The following is a 5,983-nucleotide window of genomic DNA, read 5'->3' as shown; positions in this document are numbered from 1 at the left end:
AGTTTTTGTTACTTTTTTTTTCATCTGTGATGGTTTGTTTGTTTGTTTCTCGTTATGCACAAAGCCACACAATGGGCTATATGTACTCTGCTCACCACGGGTATCGAAACCCGGTTTCTAGCGTTGTAAGTCCGCAGACACACCGCTGTGCCACTGGGGGGCATCTGCGATGGTAAGGAAGTTTCCAGGTATTACTTTTATTACTGTACTTTAGATTTTAGGAGAAGTATTCATAAAAAATAAATAAATTAATTAAAAATCAAGAGACAAATCAAATCAAGCTAAAATTATAGCAACATCTTGTTTTGCTAATTTATTCGCTAAAATAATACGGATGTTAATTGTGTATGTGTGTGTGTGTGTTTTCTCATAGCAAAGCTACATCGGGTTATCTTCTGTAGCCATCTAGGGGAATCAAACTCCTGATTTTAACATTATAAATCCGAAGACTTACCACTGTCCCACAGGGGACTAACCGTTCGGTTTCATACGTTCACAAATTGTTTGCATATGTGCTTTTTTTTTAAACGTGTGTTTCATCAGTATGTCTGGAAGTGTGTGTGTGTGTAAGTCCAAAGTGGAACTCGTTTCATGTGTAACTTTAGTGCCCACTGACGAAAAAAACAACAAAAAAAGAACAACACCGAAATATGTAATGGTTCCTTTATTATTAATGCAAATAAACATTTCTGGTAAATTTCCTCTGATAAGTATGGAAATGCTATTTCCTCAGGTAAAGCACAATCTTACAATTATATAATGAGAGGCCATCATCAAAGAAAGGAAAAAATAAACGTTAATAAACGAGCGGAACTCCGGCGGGAGTGTGTGTGTGTGTGTGTGTGTGGAAGGGGGGGGGGGCGTTTGCACCTCCAAGACTACGGGCTTATCATTGCTTGTGTTGTTCACATATGTGTTTTCCGAAATGTGTGTTAGATTAGTACCGTTGCTTGTATTGTTCACATATGTGTTTTCTGAAATATGTGTTGGATGAATATTGTTATTTGTACCCTAAATTGTTATGACGTAAATAACTTTATACACTGCCCTTTGTAAAGCCTCAAGGACAGTATTACAAAGTCCAAGACAGTTTTGACCCAGATTTAGGCAGTTACATGTAGTAGAAGGGTATATTCACATAAATCATCAAATGCCTCAACTAGTTTTTACTCTTTCTGTTTTTTCTTCTTCTTTTCATTTCCATAGTACACTAGCTCATATTTTAGTAACTTTCTTAGATTCAGTCATTACGTTTCGAGTAATATTTCCGTTTAATTAGTTTGTTTGTTTCAGAATTTTAGATTTTAACTGATAAACGAGAGCCAAGACAGCTAGTTCACATCGTCAACCGCCAACTTTTCAGTTACTCGTTTTATTATGACAACAGTACACGAACCGTAAATCTCGGTTCCACAGTCCAGACAAGCAAACTAGGTCACATATGTTTACTTATATATATATATATTAATTTCGGTTATAAATTCACTTTCCTATTTCACTTCTCACTCTTTGATAGAATTAGTTATACTTTACATTTGATTTGATTACATTTTTATTTTATTTTTGCGTTACATTTTTTGTATCTGTTTCAATTTATCATTTAATATTTTTTCCGTTAATTTTCTTAGCTTCAACTCACGGTTAAATGACTACTTTATGACTTTAAAGTTTTATCGGAAACTTAAAATTTAGCATAATTTTAATTTTATCGTTTTATAACATAATTGGTGTTTGTTAACTATTTTTCTTATAATTAAAGTTATTTTATTTTATTTGTAGGTTTTGATCTCTGTCTACTTGTTTTAGCGTTTTGGTCCCCGTTTCGTTTTTGCTATATTCTGTTATTCTGTGAATGTCTTTTCCTTATGGGAGAAAGGACGCTATAAACGGTCTATGTGTGAGACATAAGCGTCTAAGAACACCCTTTGCTCGTACAGCGCGTCATAAGCTATTCGGTTGAACTGTTCGTTTGGTTGTAAGGTTAAAGCTACATAATGAGCTGTCTGCGTTGTGACCAACCCATGTATTGAACCTCGATTGTTAGCGTCATAAGCCTTCAACCTCACCGCTGATCAACTGAGTACTATTCAGTTAAAAGAACGAGATAAAGCTCATGTGGCGGAGGGTGCAGCTGGATGGCTGCCTTTGCTCTGGTCAGCAATTCCAATACTTGAACATTAGAGAGAGCTTTAACATTAGTTATAATTGTGTTGGTCTGTTTTAAGAGATGGGGCTATCGCCTTCTTTTACTATTGACTTCAACCTGTCTAGTGAGCCACAAGTTACTATCTCTCCACATGTGTCTTATTTGCCAGTTGTTTGCTATCTCTTCACATGCGTTTCATTTGTATTTTGTTTACTATCCCTCTCAACACGTGTTTCATATGCCAGTTGTTTGCTATCTCTTCACATGCGTTTCATTTGTAGTTTGTTTACTATCCCTCTCAACACGTGTTTTATTTGCCAGTTGTTTGCTATCTCTTCACATGCGTTTCATTTGTAGTTTGTTTACTATCCCTCTCAACACGTGTTTTATTTGCCAGTTGTTTGCTATCTCTTCACATGCGTTTCATTTGTAGTTTGTTTACTATCCCTCTCAACACGTGTTTCATTTGTGAGTTGTTTGCTATCTCTTCACATGCGTTTCATTTGTAGTTTGTTTACTATCCCTCTCAACACGTGTTTCATTTGTGAGTTGTTTGCTATCTCTTCACACGTGTTTCATTTGTAGTCTGTTTACTGCCTCTCCATGGGTTTCATTTGTGAGTTGTTTACTATATCTTCACATGCGTTTCATTTGTAGTTTGTTTACTATCCCTCTCAACACGTATTTCATATGCCAGTTGTTTGCTATATCTTCACACGTGTTTCATTTGTAGTTTGTTTACTGCCTCTCCATACGGGTTTCATTTGTCGCTAGTTTGTTATCTATATACATGTTATTCATTAGTCGGCACATGAGATTTCCTTTCCATTGTCAAACTTACTAACGAAACCACCGATTTAAAAAATAATCAACCATTGCTTACCTTAATTCTACGGGCAATTGACGATACAAACTTGGTGATTTTATGTGCTAAATGATTGTTAGTGTCATTAAATAGTATTATTCCATTCAACCGGCATTAACGGCACTGACATGAAGGTACTTTATTTAATTCCGTAAACGGTTAACTTGCTTTGTCTAATTCTCAATGACTCACCAGAATAAAACTGAGTAACTGTAAGTTAAACATATTGTTGTTGTCCTGGTTACAATAAATTGAGTTGGTTGTCTTGGAGTGGGAGTAGTTATGGAGAAATGCTAGAAAACCCTTGGTTGTAGATAGACTGGCAAAACAATAAAGAGAGTTGGACATTATGGTGTACAATGTTCTCAAGGTTGAAGAACTTTGGTACGTCTACACCAGTTTCCTGTTCATTGAATAAAATGTTTGAAATAGACGTATTATATGCTGAGTTGCTAAATCCACTTTGTTGAAGGTGAATAGACGTTGTTAGCAAAGTCTCGAAAATGTCACTACTTTAGTTATTTAAACTTCCATCTACCAGGGGAAGGCTGCTCCTGCTTATGTGTATTTAAGCAATGTTCAGTAAAATCTCTCCAGAAACTAATTTTTTACAGAGTAGTTTCATTAGTAGAATTTATGGTAGCTCTGACTTCAGTGAAAACTATTAGTTTTGCCATTGAATTTAGTTTAAACGTAAATTAAAATTCATCAGTATTACCTTATTATATATATATATATAGCTTTTTTGATACTTCACTCAATGAAGAGGATAATTCAGTATCAAATTATCAATATATACAAAAATAAAATGTGTTATTATTCAACAATCAGAGTTCCACCGCCTATTTCATCTTTGCTATCTTTTTATTTCTAAACATAAGACAAATCTTACCTGACTTATAAGGTGTTTTCTGAGCAACTAGTGACTGCCACAGTTCTAAAGATTGTAAACCATGTTCAACCATTTTTTACGAAACAAATATACCTTTCCCTTACGAGCGTCACCAATGCATGTTTCAAAAGCATGCGTATCTTTGATGGAAAAATATTTTTTAACTCTTTAGCATGTTTACAAATATCATGTTGGGTTTTAATTCAGCAGTGCTTTTACGTCATGTTGAATATGAACTTTAATAACCTCCTTTATTTTATCAACTCTGAAACGATATGTATCTCCATCAGAAGATTTTTTTATACCAAATTCATCACTCATCAGCGCAATTACAATTGTTCAGATAATTATTCGGGATAGTATTCTTGCAAATAAAATTTAGGGTCGTTATACTTCTACATTGGATTTTAGGATTTGCACACTTCCAAATCGGATTTTAGGATTTATATACTTTTAAATCGGACATTAAGATCGACAATCTTCCAAATCGGATCTTAGTATTAACAATATATTATAATCTGATAACGTGACGAGTTCTTTGTGTATTGTAGCGTGTCATCTTGTTGTTACATAAATATTTAGTGTTATCATTCTTAACTAAGTGTTACAAGTTGGGCCTACAGGACAAGTGTCCTCATGTGTTATAGAATTTGAATAGTATAAACATTATTTTAATACTACGCCTAGAAATGCTATGTTAAAAGTTTTATAGAATCTTCAAATATTGGTGGCGATAGGTTATATAAATCAGTCAGTCACAATTTATATCACTTAGAGATTGTATAATAGAACATTTGATAACCTGTGAGAAATTTAGTGTTAATATAATGTAGTGATTGAGCTAGTGACCACACGTTATCACGCTTAAGATAAAAAAAGTTGGACTCTAGAAGATCCTTACGTAGCGAGAGTGACTGGAAGTAAGCCTAATTAAACTTATACGTATTTCATTTCTCCAATAAAGCGTGAAGTTTTTATTTTGAAATACTTCCGTATTTACTTGTTTGTTTCCGATATTAGCGTAGAGCTATTCAAAGGCTAGCTGAGCAATGTTTCCGATATTAACGTAGAGCTATTCAAAGGCTAGCTGAGCAATATTTCCGATATTAGCGCAGAACTATTCAAAGGCTAGCTGAGCAAGCCTTCCTTAAATTTGAACTTATAGACTAGAGGAAAGGCAGATGATCAACAGCACCCACCGCTAACTCTTGGGATACTCTAATCGAATAGTGCGATTTGATGGTCCTTCTTATATAACTTGCTTAAGACTCCAAAGAGCGGATCGCGATTTCGTGGCAACAGGACGCGAACCATGGACTCTCGAATTTTACATTCCGGCACGTTATCCACTAGGCAATTCCTGGCCCAATACGTCTGTAACTCGTCAGTCATTTTAAAAAGGAGCAATTTGAAATTTGATATATACAAAACACTTTATATCTCGCATGTATATATCTGCCTGATATCTGGATAATTTCTTTAAAGAAAAAAACTCAAGAATTCCAAAATATATTGAAAAAAGTTAAGGGTCATTAAGAAATAAATTAATCACTTTTGAAGGTTTGTCGACAAAGATCAAGGCTGGAGCCCGAATATCAACAGAAAACTAAATGAAAATCTAAGAACCAATCGCCCACCATTCTGAAACTAATCACAATATCATTTATCCATAAATATCAGTCAAAAAATTATGATGTTCTATGAAGCGAGACAAGATTTTGATATGTTTCATCTAATTTTAATCACCCTCTTCTTGACATAAGATAGATATTTCTGAAAAAACAAAAAAAAATTCGTAATTATGTATACGCATATTTATTTACAAATTGTTATCGTAAACTGAATTTTTTATCAAGAACTATGCGCTAATTTTGAATCACTTTTCCACAACAAAAAGACGAAAGTGCAAAAATCCACAGTAATTAAAATCACAACTGGATCACGGTTGGATTTTGATAAAGAAAGCTTTAATTTTTCATATTGAACTTTTCTTTCTTTATGTTAATATAATGCTCTTGTAATATTAGTATACGAAACAATTATTATTATTGAGATTATATATATATATATATATATATAT

This window comes from Limulus polyphemus, unplaced genomic scaffold (assembly GCF_000517525.1).
Source record: "Limulus polyphemus unplaced genomic scaffold, Limulus_polyphemus-2.1.2 Scaffold491, whole genome shotgun sequence".
NCBI lineage: Eukaryota > Metazoa > Arthropoda > Merostomata > Xiphosura > Limulidae > Limulus > Limulus polyphemus.
Note: the sequence above shows the minus strand (reverse complement) of the source record.